The sequence below is a fragment of the Chroicocephalus ridibundus genome, chromosome 5 (assembly GCF_963924245.1).
Source record: "Chroicocephalus ridibundus chromosome 5, bChrRid1.1, whole genome shotgun sequence".
In the NCBI taxonomy this organism is placed as follows: Eukaryota; Metazoa; Chordata; class Aves; order Charadriiformes; family Laridae; genus Chroicocephalus; species Chroicocephalus ridibundus.
The window spans coordinates 23,177,864-23,196,835 of NC_086288.1; the positions used below are offsets into that span (position 1 = coordinate 23,177,864).

Sequence of the window (18,972 nt, forward strand, 5' to 3'; positions counted from 1 at the left end):
TCTGACAACTGCCTCCTAATGAGGAAGTCAGGACATTTTGTATTTTTGTGTTTATATAACTCACTGTCTCAACAGCTCTGGTACCGTTGTCTCACCATGAAAACTTGCTGTTATGACAAATGCTGTAATAACCACAGAGATCAGCTGGTTTAGGAAGGAGCTCCATTTGTACCCTGATAAATAAACAGACAGGGCTGTTTCACAGGGCTTGCAGGGGGGGAATAAAGAAGTCCTGTTTCCCCTCATCGCCTCTATTTATGAAAAAGGTTATATTTTTTTTTCTTCTTTCTTCTGACCACTAGATCACCAGAGTAGCACATTATTTGGGAAATTTTCCCAACAGGTGTTGACACAATCAGCTGTTGTCTGCCAGTGCCCACGGCTGCTCTGCTGGGTAAGGAAAAGGACCTGGTTGTTATCCAGTAATGATTTGTTGCAAGCTTAGACACATGGATACCCGTTTTTTCCCTTCACCTAACTCTTTCATTTATTCCTCCAAGGAGAATGCAAACCTGTTTAGGAGCTACGAAGTAGATACAATAGGCTAGAGCTGGAATAATTCTTTTCTCAAGGTAATTCAACACTTACTGCAAGAGATATATCTTCGTATGGGTGGGTGGGAAGAGTTTTCTTGCCCAAATGTTGCTTGGCAGTGTGGGGCATGCAAGCTTAAAACCTGTGACTGTCTGGCGACATAGTGGGTCGGTTTTGTCTCCTGGTGCCAGTGAAGACTATAAAAAATACAGTCTGGATCCCGAGATGAAGGTGGCATCTTCTCCCACATTTGTGTGTATGTACGAGAATGTCTGTCCCCCCTTAATTACAATTATACCCACTGTCTGAATGCAACCCAAAAGTCTCACAAGTGCTCCCGTGAATAATGTGAAATTAGGTGTGTCCAGATGGAAAAGAAATACCCTGCTGAGGGAAGAGCTTCCAAATTCATGCTGTATTAGACTTTGGGGAAGCCACCCAGTGGAGCTTGTTGGGTAATAGGATACATTAGCTCTATTGAATGCAAAAACCTACCTGTTGGGTGTGTTTGGTTTTCAGACTGCCAACAAACCCCTCAAATCAATTAGCCAGGCAGGTCTACTTGCAGTGCATGTTTTCCCGCTGTTCACAGAGCGAAGCTATTTTACATTATCTCTAATTATTTTTGCATTTGGTATTTCTTGCTGGCTAAAGCAGGCACTGCTTTTTATGGGGGAATTAGATCCCAGGTAGCTCCTAGGCTTTTAAAATCTGCTGTAATCCATAATGAATATCTGCATCGGTATCAGACACTGTTTGTATCACTTTCTAGTGCACTTAATGGGGAAAGAGAGCAGGTGGCAACTGTTTAGCCTGCCCCAAAAACCTTTGACACTACTCTTCAGGGTAGTGACACTACTCTTTATGGTAGATCTGAGGCCAGACCTCCATCCCTCTTTCCTAGATTCAACTGGAACTTCAGAGTTCACCTCAGAAAGCAGGAAAATGTAATTGTTAGGTTACATTGATTTTAGTAAATAGTTTTTAAATGTATTGCTATATGCACATGTATTGTGTATGTATTGTAATCTATTGTATACATGAGCCTTACACGGGTGGGCTTAGCACCTGTAGGTCATTTTAGTTTTTCGGGTGCACTCAAAGTTTTTTCTCTCCTCCCTTTGAAGAAATTTTCAGCTGTCAAACACGCTGGCTGTTAGGTACAGCAGGAAGAGGTAGCGCCCCTCTCATCTGCCTTGGGAAGTGTCTGTATGATCCCAGGAAAAAAAAAAAAAAAAGGTCTATCCTGGTCTTACTGTATTAGAAGAAAGTGCCACTGCAGAATTTCATATGTGATCCAGGCATCAGCAAATTTTTTCTGTCCACTGAAGGTCCATGTTTTAATCTTAGCTTTAAATCAAAGAAGGTGATTCTTTTGCACCACATGGGAATTGCCACTTTGAAAGCTGGACTTACACGCCTGTTACGTGTGAAGACACAATCCTGTTTTTCTCCTATGCATTTTCTTCACCAGCCTTCGTCTTACTGATTCTCACCACAATGAAGTATGCGCAATATTTTTTTTGAGCCCATCATGGCAGTGTTCACGAAGGCTGCGCCTTAGTCCAAGGAGGTCCATTGCTCTAGGCCTCCTTCACCAAGGCGAGAGGTACACCCACAGGGGCGTCACGAGCGGTGGCCTTAAGATGCCAGAACAGCCTGGTGAATGACTGCCAGCTGGCAACAGCATGCACAGGCAGGAGCCAGGGGGTATTAGCCACACATTTGGTTTGCAGTCCTAGCAGTAAAATTAGGATTTTAGTCCTTGATTTCACTGAGCTAAAGCAGAACTTTTTATTTATCAGAGCGCTCTCCCAGCCGCCACGCCAACGGAGGAAATAAAAGAGATTTATGTTGAAAGCTCAGCCAAGCGCACTCCTGTTACCCAGAATTTGATGGAATTGTGTTTGGCAGTGTCCACCTTGCTAGCTTGGGCTGTACACCTCAGGTGTGTTCTCTCCTTTTTTTGGAAGGAGGCTCTTCTTCCATGAAAGGGAGCTAGGGAAAAGGGCTTGGTCCTGAGCCGGATGGGAAAATTTCAGGTTATGCATTCTCTTAATGAAGTTGCTATAAAGCACAGACTTCTAAAGAAAGGCTAAACAGTCCTTGCTGGCTTCTTATGGGAGCAGCAGTAAATGCAGCAATTAGTAGGGCAAAGCTTGCTTGCAAAAGAAACTGGCAAGTGATGGTCCTTATAAATCTGCAGCAATCCCTCCTTTAAGAAGCTGCGTCAAGCTTCCACATCACAGGGCAGAACATGGCCCTTGTTCAATAGCTCATGATCCTCTGCTTGAGGAGAGACCACCCGTATCCTTTATTTTAGCCATTTAGTCAATAAAAAAATAACAGTCCTTTTAGCGAGATGAATCCTTTTGGCAGCTATGTATTTCACATCGGGGAATTCCTTTATAGAGGGATTATATTACCCTTATTGGTAAGATTTATCTGTGGCGCACTTTACATTCTTTAATGTTAAGCGTTTTCCTTTGCTGTAGAAGCCTTCTGTGATGTGGGGTGCCGGGCTTCCAATCTGTGCCTGTTTTGCAATGGGGTGGTTCAATTACTCCTCTTGAAGGAAGCAATGCAAGGCTGGATGCTAACTCTCCAGCGGTTATCCCAGCACTAAAGTCTGGATAACCCAAGCAAAAGATAACCTTTTTCATGAATAGACACAATAGGAGGAAACAGAACTTCTTTATTCTCCCCCTGCAAGCACTATGAACTGTGTCTCTTTTCGACTGTTGTCCTGCTAAGGAAAATGCCATAAAGGACAATGTTTGAAGTTAATTTGATGTGTTTTCCCCAAAACCCCTCCATTAGTTTCTGTATTTGCAAAAAACTGTTAACGTTTCTCAATGCTGAAGGGGATGGTCCCCATTACCTCTCACTCTCCTCCACCCACTTGCTCCAGTTGTTCCTCATCACCACTGCCTCCTTTTTTCCCCGTCCTCAGTTCCCCGTCCCTTATTCCATCCCTCTGCTAATGGTTGCCCAGGCAGGAGACGGCGTATTTTGAGGCTCGATGTGAACTGCCCAGCGGCTGCTCAGCTCTTTGGCAGGACACGTGGCATGGGGGATCACTGAACCCTTCTACTTAACCCCAATTTTCTCAGTTTGCTGTGATTCATCTTTGAGATTTCTACCTTCCCTTCCAACTCGGTTGAAACCAGGCGAGCAGCTCAACTGCTTCAGACAGCCACAGTGCAACCATGCAAACGCACACCCTTGGAAAACCAGGGCCAGAAACATCCTGTTCCAGCTAAAGAATAAGAACATAATAGGATGTTCTCACCCCAGCGGAGTGTTTCAGGGTGATCTGTGAGAGCAAAATTGGAAACGCTGCCGCTATCTCTGCCCTGTCCAGTAGCTGTCCTAGGAGCAGCTGGAACCTGAGATAATTTGGTAATTTCATTCTTACGGCTTCGGCTCCCCTTAATGACCTTTAAAATTGATTTGCTTCATTTGCTTGGGTTTTAAGAGATTATGCTTAAGTAATGCTTTGCTGCATTTAATGTTTTGTTGTATTTTAATTTACTGTGTAATGACTACATTAAATAATAGTAACATCTGAAAATATTAAACAACAAGAGATGACAGATAATGCATGTTAAGTTCTTTCTGTATTTTGAATCGTTTATCTCCCAGGTAACATAAGAAAAATGTTAAATCATACTGAAGCACATTCCTCAGCTGATGTAAATCAACTAATGTACAGCAGCTGAATTTCTGGCCCATTATGTTTTTCCATGAAAGATGTCTTTGCCTTCGGAGTATTAATTATCCATGATTCTTTTACTGTTCTTGTTTTCTGCCTCTGCAGGTGCTGCTAATTCTCCCAATTTCTTCCAGAAATGGGAAAATTGATCTATATTAGGAAACGTGTTCTTCCTTTCTTCAGTAAGCTGCATTTTCATTTTTGGCTTCCATATTTAAATCCTAATGCACATACACATATGAATGATGTGGGTTTTACTGCTGACAGTTTTAAATCCTACCATGTATCAGCTGCATAGACAGCTTAACCCCTTCTTGCTTTAGCAGAAGACCACAGGTTTTTTGCAAAAGATGACCGTGGCATACACTTTGTCATACACAGCACAGAGGTCCCTGTCAACAAACCATCCCCATCTTCAAGACCGACCCCACAAAATCAGTTAAGTCAGATAATAAACGATGCACCAAGCCTGGTTGCTGGAGGGGGGGATGAAGGGAAGGCTCAGAGCCCCTTACCCCACAGCCTGCTGGCACTGGCAGATGCACCCAAAGGGACATGGTTGCAGAGGTCCCCTTCCCCCTCCCTGATGCCCCCCTCAGAAAAGCTCAGGGTGAAGCCCACAATATCTGAGCTCCAGCATAACTTTTCCATGCCCCACTGCTGTGCGTGGGGGCATTTGGGGCAAGAGTGGGTTGTATGCCAGGGCAGGGAGCATCCCGTGCTGCTCCAGAGGAATTCATCACTGGTGACCTGCATCCAGCAGGCATGATCGGAGCCGCAACTATGGGGGAGACCCTCTCCCTGTAAGCCTGTGGGTGCCATTTGCCACCCTGCAGCATTTCCCCTGGGAGCCGCAGGATGTGCAGCCTGGACAGAACAGGGGAGAGGATTAATCCTCCTGTCTCTATTAGATTTTAATTGGAAGGGAATCGGTCTTTGACTTAATTTCCTCTCTTGTCTCAGCTGAAGTCTAGTGGATCAAAAGAAATGCAAATTGAAAGAGAATATTTTGGATGTGCCTGATCTTAAAGTTGAACATGAATAATCTTTCATGCCTCTGACTTAATGCCTGTACCATTTTTCTCACAAAAGTCTTGAAACAACGAATATTTCCTTGTGTGACAAAAAGAATTTACTTTTCATCAAGCGAGAAAACCTGAACGATGCTGTTGCAGTATTAAAACGTAGCTACTAACTGCCTCACGTTATCAAACCTGACATTATCCTTTACATTAAAATACCGTATGTTTTATTTTATAATGAGAGGGCAAAGACCTAGTTCCTACCAAGTATGAAGGTACTGTATGTGGGCTGCCATTATATGGCATGAGTTATTCACAAAGAAATTCAATCGACTGATTATTAGATTATCGGCTAATGCAATTTAATATAAGATCTTTCTTTTCCTTTTTCTTTCCTTTTCCTTTCATTCCTTGTTATGTTGAATTACAGTGCTAAGAAAGTATTTTTTCAAGTGGTTAACTTGAGTTTGCTTTCCAACATCTCTTTATTTATGAAGAAATGAATTCAATGGTTCTGTTTTCTTTTTAGTGCTTGTGAAAATGAAGGATAGTTGTGCCTGCACTATAAGAAGAGTGATTTAGGTAAGTGTCTCTGAGGCAGCTTGAGTCAATTTACCTTAGACTCGCCCTGAAATTCTCTATTACTTTGCTGCAAACCTTCCCAAGAGAAAACATTTACTCTTGCTGAGCTGTATTGGAGTAGAGGGTGGTTTTGCTGGTGTCCTACGTTATGGCTGGAGAAAAAGAGGAGAGGAAAATGCTACATTGATGGAACCACATCAATGGGAAGGAAAAAGGATTTAATTATTTTTTGTCCACATATTCAACCTGGGGGTAATGGATGTCAGTTGTGTCATCTGTAAAATTCACATCAAACTCAGCCAAGAAATCTGTAGGGATTTTTTATTCTGGGTCTCCTTATTGATAGTTTTCCAAGAAATCCTCATTTTCAAAGTACACGCAAGAGATTTTTCTGTGACCACCTGAGTGCAGAGAGTAGCGCCTTACATGTTGGCTGACAGGTTGGTAGAATAAGTGCCTAGCCCTCTGCTCAGCCCTAGCTTGGGAAAGCCCAAATGTACAGATGGAAAAAAAAAACACCACCTCTCTTCTCTGCCATGCAAACCAAACTGCCCTGAGTGCTTACTCCAGATCTGCCCCATGGAACTTATGGGAAGGCAAAGCCCTGAGCCGAAACAAAGGGAGAAGGTGCAAGGGCAAATGCTATTTTTCTATTACCGCAGCGCTGATTTATAGATTGGGAAGAATAACTTGTGCTTGCTCTCTGAACAGAGACATTCCTTTGCTCATGCAGAGACATCTCGCAGGCCAGCTGTGCTGTCTCTGAGTTGCTTGTTATCAACTCTTACAAGTCTGGGGGAAAGCAACAAAATCATGACAATGATAAGTACGGCTTCTTTACACACTTACATGATGCCAGCCCAGTTTGTGGTCCAAAAGCACCACTGTGGTCTGGCTCCGAGTAAACAGAGCTATTAGCAGTCACAGGAGGCCGACAGGTTGCGGGTTTCAGCTGACCAGTTGTTACAGAAAAACAACAGATTCCTCCTTTTTCTTTTTTTTTTTTTCCTCTTTTTCCTCTCTTCTTTTTTTTTTCCTGGGCTCCTTTTGTTGCTGAATCTTTCACACTCCAGAGAAGAGCACTGCTGTTGTCTGGTGGCTAAAAGTAAAATCACATAAAGGGGAAGAGAAAGGAGAATAAAACAAAGATGTCTCTTGTTCCCAGCTCGATAACGAATGCAGCACGCGCTCCCATAGGCTCACCAGGTAGTGCCCCTGGGCTGGCACAGCGCCTGTCTGTGCCATCTGCTGAGTTTCAAACCTTCTTCTGCATCCCATCCTGCAGAACCTCCTGCAGCCAGGCGCTGCTTTTCTGCTGAAATCACTACGGCGTGCAGCCAGCCCAGGTTAGCAGTTTGATAGCATTTACTACAAAAAAGGGGAGGGGGGTGCATTACATCTTCATATTTTTGCAGTTATAATCTCTGTCATGGTATTTGCGAGTGTAATAGGACATTTCTCCAGCTGTTTACAACAGGTTGGGGCAAGAGCTCTGCTTCCCATGTGCCATCTCACTGGAAATGTGGATGTTTGGCTATTTTTGTTTGCTGAATGCAACTTTAGATGGAGGCTAGTGAAACAGCCACATTGGAATCATTGATGTGATTAGTGGGTTGAAGGAGAACAATAAATAAAGATACGTTGTGTATATTATGAGGTGCAGGACTCAAAATGATGGGCTGTCATATAAAAGTGGGAATGAAACAGGAAATCAAGACCCAAAAAAAAGGCAATAATAAAACACTCAGTATTTTATTCTATGCCAGACAGTTTCTCTTCTATCTAAACTGGCATATTTCCTAAAACAATATCGTTTAAGGAAACAGCTGGTCCATCAGAATGTTTTCCCTCTGCTGTGTATCATCTGCCCAGCATTTTGCTCTGATCAGAAAGGTAAAGAGCATGAGCACAGAGCAAGGGTTGAAGGAAAACAAATTTACGTGCCCCTGAACAACAATGCGGCAACTCCAGGCAAAGTCATAGCAGTATAAGAGAAATTGACTGATAAATCAAGCACTGACATTTTCAGCAGGAGAAAATACGTCCCAACTCTCATAATTTCTTTCACGTTTTACAAGGACGGATCATCAGTACTTCAAATTAGTAAGAATGTAAGAATAGTGTCTGAGATTACTGTAAAACCATCTGATTTTCCACAGTACAAGAGATTTCAAAAAATTTTTGTAAAATTCATAAAGAGCAGATCTAGCCTTCCCGGTGAACAGAATTGTGTTGCTCTAGTCTTAAAAATTGCAGATATAAGATCTGGTACAAGATGCTTTGAAGTGCAATGCGACTGTCCTCTTGGATCAGATGCTTTTAGGAAAAGCCTGTGTAGGGTTGGAGCATTAGGTTTTTGTTCAACTTTCGTTGGTCTGTGTTAAAGAAGGGTTCAATTTAGGAGCCCTTCTGGCTAAAAAACCTGCTAAAACATTTGCGGTAGTGCCCTATTTCTCCACAGGAGAGTTTAATTTCCAGTCTTATAAACTTGGTTTCTTCCGAGAGCTCTCCACTCTGGCATTTTACCTTCTTGTTATTTTTCTGCTTGCAAAGTTGGGAACATTGGAGACGTATCAAAATGGAATGCAGGGTGAACCAAAGAGGTGTTTTGCTAGGTATAACACAAGTTTTACATGATGGTGCATTTAGACTGTTTTTATTTTAACCTGAATGCGCTCACTGTACTTGAGAGCAGATGAATTTGCAATAGCACATACATTGATATCTGATGTTGGGTTTGAAGTATTAGGTAGACACCTTAATAAATAGTGTGGCATTCAGAGAGGATGAGTACCGAGTGGCACCCAGTGAGTTATTAACCGTTCCTTTCTCATTTTATCGTCTTTCTTGCTAAATTTCTCGTAATCTGAAACACAGATCCACTAGTTTAGCTCATTTTCTTCTGCAGCAGATCTACTTGATCAAAACCAAGGTTTTCAAAGCAGACTTGCCAAATTTGCCAGTGCTGATCTGGAAGTCAAATACCCATGTGTTTTGAAGAGTGGAAATGCCGGAATCTGAGTATCTGACTCAGAGCTGTTGGCTCTTTTCAAAACCTAGCATCTATACCGCCTCTGCTCAAGAGCCCTGAGACCTTTTGAAAAATACAACTCTAAATGTGCATGCTGAGCATTTAGAAATTAGTCTTCACGTTCATTTTGGAAACACAGGTGTTCAGCTCATTTGGATAAAGTTAAGGTAACCGCTGCATCTCCTAAACTCTACTGACTTGGTGCAGATAGATGGGAAAAACCATCAGGTAGCCTTGCATTGAGACACTTAATTGCATTTGATTAAAGCACACATATTGCTAAAAGCACGTCCTCCAAAAAAAACCCATGCAGATGTAATTTTAAAAATGTTGAAATGAATTGTTTTGAACGTTTTTCTTTTGATAAAATACACGTCAATGCTTTTGCATTTAAAAAAACCAGTGCTGGTACACGCTGGAAATGTTCATACAGTAAAAGCTGCTCAGGGTTTCTACCAGTTGTGCTGGATACATCAGTGAGAGGTAGATGGTGGTGTGGAGAGCGTGCAGCCTGAGCAAGGTTGTGTGGGGGCACTTGGGCTGACCTATTCTGTCGTAGTTGAATTATAGCCTCAGAGCTGTGCACAGAATAAAATGCAGTTGAGAGGACTGCAGGGCTCCTTTTTCTGAATGTTAGAAATCCCTCTTGACAGGCATGAGGAAGCTGGAATTGCTGTACGGCCCCTGTACTGATACAACAGCGTTTCTAACATTTAAACAACAGTTTAATTTTTCTGGGGAGAAAACGTCTCTAAAATTTCTTCGGAGAAAGCAAAGAAACCTTCAGAAAACTGCAGATGGAAAGCTTGCTTTTATGTAAAATGGAAGCATGCTGCGAATCATTGGAGAAAACCTATATTTTCTTGACAATTATAACAATATTAGGTAGCAGTGAAGGTTTCCAAGGCAACCTGGCCACGGGTGCATTCATGTGGAGTGTGTGTGACTACCTGCTTTGTCAAGCCAATGGATGGATGTCAGAAGGTGGGGGGGGGATACATATCATTTCATCAGTCTACACTAGGAACACTATTTAAAAGCAGAGTTGTTATTTTTCGGAGTATGTCTGATTGCGCCAAGCATTCCATTGCTTTTGTTTCTGGAATAGGCAAGACAAATGCTTGGTAGCCAGAGTGAAGGCAGCTGGCTGGTGAGGTGTCCCACGGCTATAGGAGACCTTCTGGGCAAGTTAGTGTGGAGTCTGCTCATAGATTCTCTGTGGATGTAAATAAATGTACAGCATTTTCCCCGAATAAGCTTCCTTCTTCCTTTTGTACCAAACCTGACACCAGCCGGTATTTCCTGAGGTGCTAAACCAAAGGAATCCTTCCAACACCTCAGGTTTCTTGCCCTCAGTTGCAGCGCCTGGTACCATCTTGCCTTTGCCTGTCCTTCTTTATTCCGCTCCGCCATGTCCACGTTTGGTGTATGGGAGCTTTCCTGGCCTCTCCAGCTGTCCTGTGAAGCGCAGAAACGGCAACACATAGTGTGGTCTCCCATGTATTGTTCTTCAGGCCATCACTCTTGTTCCTTCTGAAGAGTCGTTGCATTTCAATGTTGTGCAAGGACCCCCACTGCCAGTCTCCAGGGAATTCACTGCCTTGTCTTTGACCTTTTAAAAACTTACAACAGTTGCAGATGCAGTTGGTTTTGAAAAAAAAGGTCAAGGCTGCAGGATACCTGATACGGGTGCCAGGAAAATGCAAAAACACCCCCTAGCCACCCAGGGGAACTGGGAAAGGAGTGTGGGTCATGGTCATCAGTCCTGACTGCTTTCCAGATCGCGGGGGCAGGTGCGACACAGGCGTGCTGTAGAGCAGCCCATCCCTCATTTTACCTGTTTGGGGAGGCTGAGCTGGCAGGTCTGAGCTGCCACCACAGCAGTGCAGGTCACTGGGGAGTGCAGACATAGGCTGAGACCTGGCTGAGCGTTTCCATGGTTCTTCAATAGCAATCCCCTTTCCAAATTAGTTTTGCTTCAGGAAAAGGCAGGGAGGATTCACAATTATCTTTCTCTAAACCAAAACTATTATAGTATTGAGCTCACTGAAACTTTGCAGCTTCCCCTGGGAATTAACCAGTCACAGGAGGCGTTGAATGGAGCAGTTATTCAGGTATTGAAAACTGCCTGCGCGATCCCTTTTGGCTCTGGCATGAGGGCTCCAACCCCATTGAAATGCCGGTAACGTGCACAGCCGCATCCTGCGCCCCGTGCTGCTTTCGGAGTAGCCCCGGCGGCTGCTGTGTGCAATGAATGTCAATGACACCCCGAGCACCCAGAAGTAAGCTTGAGTGAAAAATTAAGATTCTGCGAATTTGCGTTTAAATTATTTTACCTAACAGTTGCCTTTTGCTGTGGATTACAAAATGTCCTCTGTGCATGCAGATGTGCTCAGAGCTAGCTCACGCTCAAGAGCTCCCACTTTCGTGCTTACAGCTGTGGTACAGATGTGCGCCATGCCGGTGCCATGTCCCTCTCCCTGCGCCAATGTGTACACTGCCATCCAGGGGTGCAGCAGCAGCACGTGCGGGTACAGCCAAGCTAGCTGTCAGCTCGCTGCCACGCTGCAAAGAGCAAGGAAACTGCACTTGCAAAAAGGCTTTGCAGCTGGCGGCCTGGGACTCCCAGCACACACGTACCTAAGGACCATGCTGCTCTCGCACCCGGAGCGGCTGTGCCATCACGCGTGTGCACAGCACCCCAGCCGCAGTGCGGACAGCAGGCGGTCCTCTTCCCAACCTCTTCCCAAAGCGGTTATCCAAGCAACTGCCAAAGCCAAACAGGGAGGAAATAGAGTGTGGAGGATGTAGGTCAGGAAACCGCTCAACTGGCCGAGGCAGGAAAATGTAGTCATCTAGTTTCACCGAAATTTTCCACTGCATTGGCTGTCCTGAAATTTTGGGCATAAGCCTGTTTTTCTGCTCGTGGGCAAGGAAAGAAGAGACTTGCAACCAACCAGCCCAGATGTCAGAGCCCGCGTGTATGGAAAAGGGTAAAGGTGAGTGGTTTGTGCTCAGGATAGCGTAACCTGACAGCTAGGCACCCAGCTCTGCTGCAGTGCCAGTATCCAGACTGCCGGGATGGGCGCAGTGCGCACCGGTTGCGTTTGTTGCCAGGCACTTCTGCTTCGGTTGTGTTTGTTGCGAGGCACTTCTGCTTCCAGAGGTGAAGTTATCTGTTGGATTACAGCGTGGGTGAGCTGCTCAGTCTGCTTAGGGCTTCTGAGGAGGTTTTCAGCACTAGAAATACGAGCACAGATATAGCTGAGACATTGATGGCAGGCATCTAAAGGCAGCAGTAGCTCTTAAGCATTGAATATGTTATTGAATATTTGGGCCCATGTTATTCATGCACTCCCGACTCTTAAGTCCTGTGTTTAAGGCTCTCAACCACCTTAAGGCTCTGCATTATTTGGCATTTTGGGTTCCAGAAAAAGGTGTATCAAGCGCTCATCTCTGGAGGCAAAATCAAATGCTGTATTGAATTGCCTTTCCTTTGTACAATATGGGACACTTGACAGAGCTATAGAAATCCCATTTGAAAAATGATAGCTGTTGATTTTCTGCTTGCTGAGAATTATTAGTATTTTTCTATCCTGCAAAACCAGCCGTTAAATCAGCAAAATGCTTTGGCATTAGAGCCATTTGGAATGTAAAAAATACTGCTGCTTCTTGTTGAGCTGCAAATGTTCAGCTGCAAAGTTAAGGGAAAATCTAAAAGGACGAATAATGATCTTAATTTGAAAGACATTTTACAAGTAAACATGCTGCAGTTGTAGCTACAAATCAGATAATTGCTGAACATTTTAAAACCCAGTAGTATAAAATTAAAAACAAGAAAATCAAATTTAAGTGCAAACAAATAAGAGGAGAATTCTAAGTAAAAGGTTCACAGTCTTTTTTTTGTTGTTGTTATGGACCATTTCTTTATCTCGGCAACCTCAAATATTGCACAGTGGTCTCTATTTAATCATCCAGGTTATAATATTTAAATGAGCAGGTACTTTAACATAAAATGGTTTACAGTCAGTTTTTCTATTACTGTATAAGAAATGTACCCATGAAACATAAAAAGGTCAACCACTTCAATGAAATAACTTTTAAAAATAATACAGTTTTACAGCCCTACATAAATATATGTATTCTATTATGTCAAAGAATATGAAATAATATCACTCGGCGTTAAGCCGCAACTTTTTCAAGGAGGATACATTAGCTTTAAACTGGGATATATGATCATTGAAATACATTATTTCTGCTTTGGACTTTACATTTCCAAGTGAAAGGTTTTTCTTCTCTCTACTTCCCAGCTTCGGCTATTCTTTTTCCCCACTTGTAACGATTCCCCTCTCAAAGTACTCGTATGTCTTGTCACCGTGTATTTTAGTAATATACAATTAGGACGGAGGGGCCGTGCTGGCTCCCCGCATGCTGTCCAACTCTGTGGCCCAGCTCTGCCATGCCAGGACAGCCCACCTGCTCTGACCCATGTTTCGGGAGAGTGCTGGCAGCTGCGGGGGGGAGCAAAGCTGAGGTGCAGCCATGATGCAGGTGGCAGAGAGGCTCTGGATGTATTCCCAGGGGATGGGACTTTGGCTGGGAGGAAGATGCAAGGAGACAATGTTTATGGTGATGCACATGGAAAACTGTTCATGAGAACTTCCTGAGAAGATAGAAGGAAGAGGAGAAGAGACCGGAAAATATACTTTGTATGTGCATCTCGTCCTCCTGTCTACCTGTGACAAATTATGGCCCAGTCTAAGCTGGTCCTCAGAGCACCTCCAAATACCTGGGTAGGTTCTGCAGCTTCCGACAAATCTACAGTAGCCCAGATACCTGCGCTGAGCTAGCTCCTTCTGTACAGCCTCCCAGCCTGTCCCACTCGACTGTGTGATCCCATGAATACAGATTCCCAAAGCATTCACTGTTACACAGTTAACTAACATCTCCAGGCCATAGCTGACCTACATTTGATTCAAGTAATTAAAAGGGTAAGTTTATTTCTGAGGAGCAGCTGTTCACAGAGTTGGGGGGTAGAAGTAAGGTAAAAAGCATTCCCATTCCCTACACATCCTTCCTCTGAAGCAATCAATAAGTTTAATTAGAGTGGTTAGGAATGAACTATGAAAGCAGCAAAGTTAGTACCTGATAAATTAGGGAAACAGTGGGACAGAAGACATATGTATGACATTTTTAACAGAAATCTGATGTACGTAATTGCCAGTGCCTGTTGTTATGAAGGGGAGGAGTGCGTGCATCAGGACTTTGCAACAGTGGAAAGAAAGTACGTTATAATCCATCCATTTCACACACTGTAACTGCAGTGTAGCTCTAGATAAATAATTAGAGGGGAGAGTGGTATAACACCCGCACCACCCTGCTTCCCCTTTGAGAAATACTGGTATTCTCTTGCTGACGAGGCCCTAAAGTCAATGGGTAACCTACAGGTTTGATATAATGCTAACCCTCCTGTGTGCAAGTCATGACACTTTGCACATACACTTTGCTCCTTTTCTGAGCGGTCTTTTCTGAGTACCACAAAAAGAAATCCCCAAAAGATACAGACACCCCTAGATTCATCTTGCTATTTCCCAGATGCCTGGAGTTAGAAGTCTAGTTGGCACAGGAGAGCAAATGGTACTTCCAGCTGCCCACCTACAGTTTCATTCCCCTTTGGTGACGTCTCCCTTCATTGACCACGAAGGCCCTCCCAGAATAAGTTCCGTGAATCTAGGCCATGAAACTATCAAGTTTGAGAGGATATCTTGAGTAATTCAGCACAGCTATCATCACTGGACTGGGTCATGCAAGATATCCCTGTGCCCGTTCCAGCTTGCGTTAGTATTAACATTAGCTCCACACCGTTCAAAGTAAGCCACATCTCTTCCATTCACTCTTGCTGGTGTGCTGGACAATACTTCTCTATGGAGGCGTGCTGACTAGGGGTTCTTAAATACGTACTTTTAAGGAAATAGTCCCTCAAATGTTGGACGCGCTACGGTGTGGAGGCTTCCACAGTAGGGATCATTTAGAACTGCAAGCATTGGCTTCCTGGAGAAAGGATTTTAAGAAAACACTTTATTTCTACGTTGGGTTTTGTTTGTGGTGGGGCTGTTCATACTTTAAAGGTAAGCACATTCTTAAGAGCTTTGTTCAGTTCGGGTCAAACTGGTAAGTGACAGATCTGAGAGATGCTCTCATAGCAAACATCTTTGTGAAAAATGCTATGTCAACACCAGAATGTTTTGTGGGCACATCCTTTTAGTTGTTTTGATGCATTACAATATCTGAAATGTTATCTGAGGCACTGAATTTCAACATTTTATTAGCTGAAACATCTGAACTTTCAGTTTAAAGTAGGTCCTCATGTAATTTTTTTTTATTCAATTGAGACACTTAAAAGCAAAACATTTTGGTTTATTTTTACTGTGAGGAAAGGGTTTATTTAGTTTGGAGAAGAGAGCAAATTGGATTACTTAGTCTAAAGGAGAGAACATGATGGAGGACATCTCTCTAAATAAATAAAAGGGTGCTGCAGCGAGGAAGGTAATAAATCTGCTCTCCATGTTCATGGCCGATACAAAAAAACGTAATGGGACTCCAATTGCTGAAAAAAAAAATAAGATCAAGCTAAGCATTAGTAAAACTTTCTACTGGTAAGGCTATAGCTCTTGGAGAAGACTACCTGACTGGATATCTCCAACAAGATATCTCAACCCTGTTCCTGAGGAGAAGCACCCTCAGGATAACAGCAAGGACTTGTCCTGCCTGAGGCCTGGGTGATCTCTGGGGTGCCTCCAAGCCTTGGGATCCTCTGACATTGAGAAGTCTGTTTTCTTAAAGATAGAACACTATTGATACGGAAAGAGTCTGGTAAGAGATTGTAGGTGCAGCATGCAGATTCTCAAGGAAAGTTTCCCTCAGAGAGTACTGGCTTTGGCAGGCTGGTGCCACCATCTCCATCCTTTGCGTCTGCCTTGCCCGCATGTGGTCTGTGTGTGCGTGGGCACAGATGGGGCTGGCAGAGGCAAAACATTTCTTTTAATCCTTCTAAGAAATTACAAATTAAGATGTGATTATAGAACTGTTAAAAAGGAATTACCACAGAGGAATTTCCAGATGGTCATGCAGAATAAGGATTGAAGAGTGAACAGCGAGGTTGAGCTATTTATCCAAGTACCGTTCTCTCTTTTCTTTGTTTCCAATTGGCGAGTCCTGTTCTGTCCATGTAAAAATTTCTTTTTCAGTCCAGTTACAACTATCTTTCTGCCTGATAGTTAATTTTCTTGTCCAGTGCCAGTAATATTATTTTAAACTAATTCCTCAGGAAAACAAAATGTATGGAATCAGTTTGTCCCCTGCTGTGGAAAATAACTTTGGGATTTTTTGTTTGGTGTTAAGCCTATTTGATAGCAGAAAACGGAGCCTTTGGTACTGTTCTGTGGAGCAGCGTGCAATTCTGCGTGACAGGGTATCAGAAGAAATCACTGCTGATAACCTCCTAGGTTAATTACTGTGCCATGAGTGACCCTCTGCTTTGAATCAACACGTTACATTTAATCCGAGAACACAATATAGCTACCTCTTTACAATGACTCCATGGGGCTTCCAATTGTTATTTATGTGTGATGAGTGACACTTGTTTCAGAGCCATCTAAGTAATTTAGATACAACAGCTTAACAATTTTGCAGGATGTAGATGTAGATGATTCTGGCATTCTGCGCATTGCAAATGTTTGTACGCATTCCAGCTAATGCCTAGACAATTCCCTACTCCCTTTTCTCATCAAAGCCTGTAAATCCTTATTTGAGCACTGCTCATAAATTGCAGAGGTCACCACGAGATCCTGAGGGAATTTGTCATCTAACTGGAGGTTTCTGTGTTTGATAGAGCAGCCAAATGCTGTGTTTTTTCTAGATGGTCCTCTGGGAGATGATCCCAGGTATGGAGGAAGATGTCAGACAAATCAATGGGAAGATTCTTGTTGTCACCTCCTTCGGCCCAGGCCTTTAGAAACTGTTCAGAAATCAAAAACCTTGAAGAGCATGGGATTTGTTGTTGCTGCTGAGGATCGGACTGGATTGCAGTTTTACTAAGGGAATTTCCCCAGGCGTTTCACAGGAACTAGATCCACATTCCTATTGACTTTTGCTGGAAATTAGATTTTGCTTCTTCTGAAAAAACTTGCCTTTGTGATCAAATTGGAGCAAGGCTGTTCTAGTCCTAAAAGGCATGCTGCTAACACAGCATCAAGCTTTTCCCTAAGTTACAATAACACAGAGTAAGAAAATAATATACTTCTCAGCAGGGCTGAGCAGGTTCCTGTTCACAGCTTCACTGACCGGTCACGAGACAAGGGGGACTCTGTAAGTTGGTCAATGCTTCTTCACGGTCCACATTGCTTGTGCTCAGTCTTCTTTTTCATTAGGTCTTGCGCTTCCAAATCACAACATTGTTGACAACCAAGTGACTATTTAAGTATGCTTGCTGTGGAAGGCTGCGAGGGAAGGCGGCTTGCTTTCCTCTTTTAATCTCTTTCATGAGAAATTGTGCCTCTGCAATGCCCTGTCTTGTGTTTATTACTGTATCACTCACAGCTTCATTTCATGTTGTCTCCCATCTCTGTGTTTGCAGTATTCCATCCGCAGTAATCAAGGGTGTGACTGAATTTACATCACCTTGTAATGAGGGGAGTGGGGTAAGAAGGGAGACAATGCTGCATGCACCCTGTTCATCTAAGCAAAATGAAGTCTGCATACATGACATGCAGTTAATTCAGCTGTAGCAAAGCCCAAAGAAAATGCTGTTTTCTTACGTCGCCATCAGCTACGAACTATTACAACAACTTCCACTATCAGGGTCAAAATAAATCTTTGCTTCCAGATAGAGCAGTATAAGTTTTCTTTGCAGGTTCGCGGAGTAGCTCTCAATCTACATCTTATATCTGAAATCTGTGGAAGGAATGTGTATTAACTGTTTCATCAAAATCCTGATCTTTGCTTTGTAGTCTGTGAGGCTTTCCATTGTTTCCTCATTGCTTTCAAGGCTGGTAGTGCTCTCACGGTGAATACTGCTAAAAGTTATTTTTTCTCAATCCTTCTCTGTCACGTGCTTGGACCTGCAGTCTAAGCCTGGCTCGTAGGCTTTAAAGTTAACCTTAAATATCCATGAAAAAGCTTGCTGCAAATTTAACAGTGGTCTCTCTCTAACTTTTCTTTATCATTTAAAATTTTACCTTTTTTTATAGGAGGATTTAAAACAACTTTGAACTCATAACATCCACCTCTGTGAAAGATGGCATGTGGCTCAAAATAGACATAGACACAGGAGCAGACAGCTCTGGCAATGAAATGCTCTCAATAGCCCTTCCCATGCAGAATGACTAACCTCCTAAAATCATACTTGTCAGTTTATACAAATGAGCAGATAGGGTTCAGTAAAATGCGTGATTTTTCTGATCAACTGCCAACATTTCCATGGAAATTACTAGTATTTTGCTACTTGGGCTATTTCTGTGTATCCTTTGTGTCCTTGCTATATATTATTCTTTTCAAGTTGTACTTGTGTGAAAGATTTTACTGGCTGGAAATCATGATTTCTTGTTTGAGGAAGGTTTCTGTAAAGAACGTGTGCTGATCCCGATCACATCTTGGCATAGTACAGCTCTGTTATTAAATCTAGATTTCAGTCTTGCTTACATGTTAGGCCAAGGTTGAGGATACATCACCATAAAGGATAATTTTGCATTATAATCTGATGGGAAAAAGGAAACGATGGGAGGCTGGTATTCACTAGTAAATTAGGAATGTCCTTCATTTGCAATGAAAGCTAATATTGCCTCTATGTATAGAAATATATACAGTATATACCATATTATCAGTGTTTTTCTTCTTGTATCCTGTATATTTCTCCATACTTTCCCCTACCTCTCTATTTTTGTTCAACAGTGCTGCAAGAATTTCACTGGTGATTTTTAATTACTCTAGAAATTGGCACCCTGAGACTGGTAATTTAAAATTGTGTAATAGCGTAGTGTGTTGTAAGTGCTAAGAATTTTATTTGGAGAGATGCTTTCAAAGTAGACTTT

General features: G+C 42.8%; 1 long non-coding RNA gene across 3 annotated transcripts in view; it reads left to right on the forward strand.

Moving 5' to 3' along the window:
• Window positions 1-5,830: 5,830 nt before the first annotated feature.
• Window positions 5,831-18,972, forward strand: part of LOC134516662 (uncharacterized) — a 37,905-nt gene continuing 24,763 nt past the window's right edge. For 2 of the 3 annotated variants that reach the window (XR_010071388.1, XR_010071390.1), the window contains exon 1: window positions 11,607-11,883. This is a non-coding gene — a long non-coding RNA (uncharacterized LOC134516662). Of the gene's footprint in view, window positions 5,854-11,606; window positions 11,884-18,972 lie in introns of those variants that run through there. The other variant, XR_010071389.1, reaches the window with a different exon arrangement.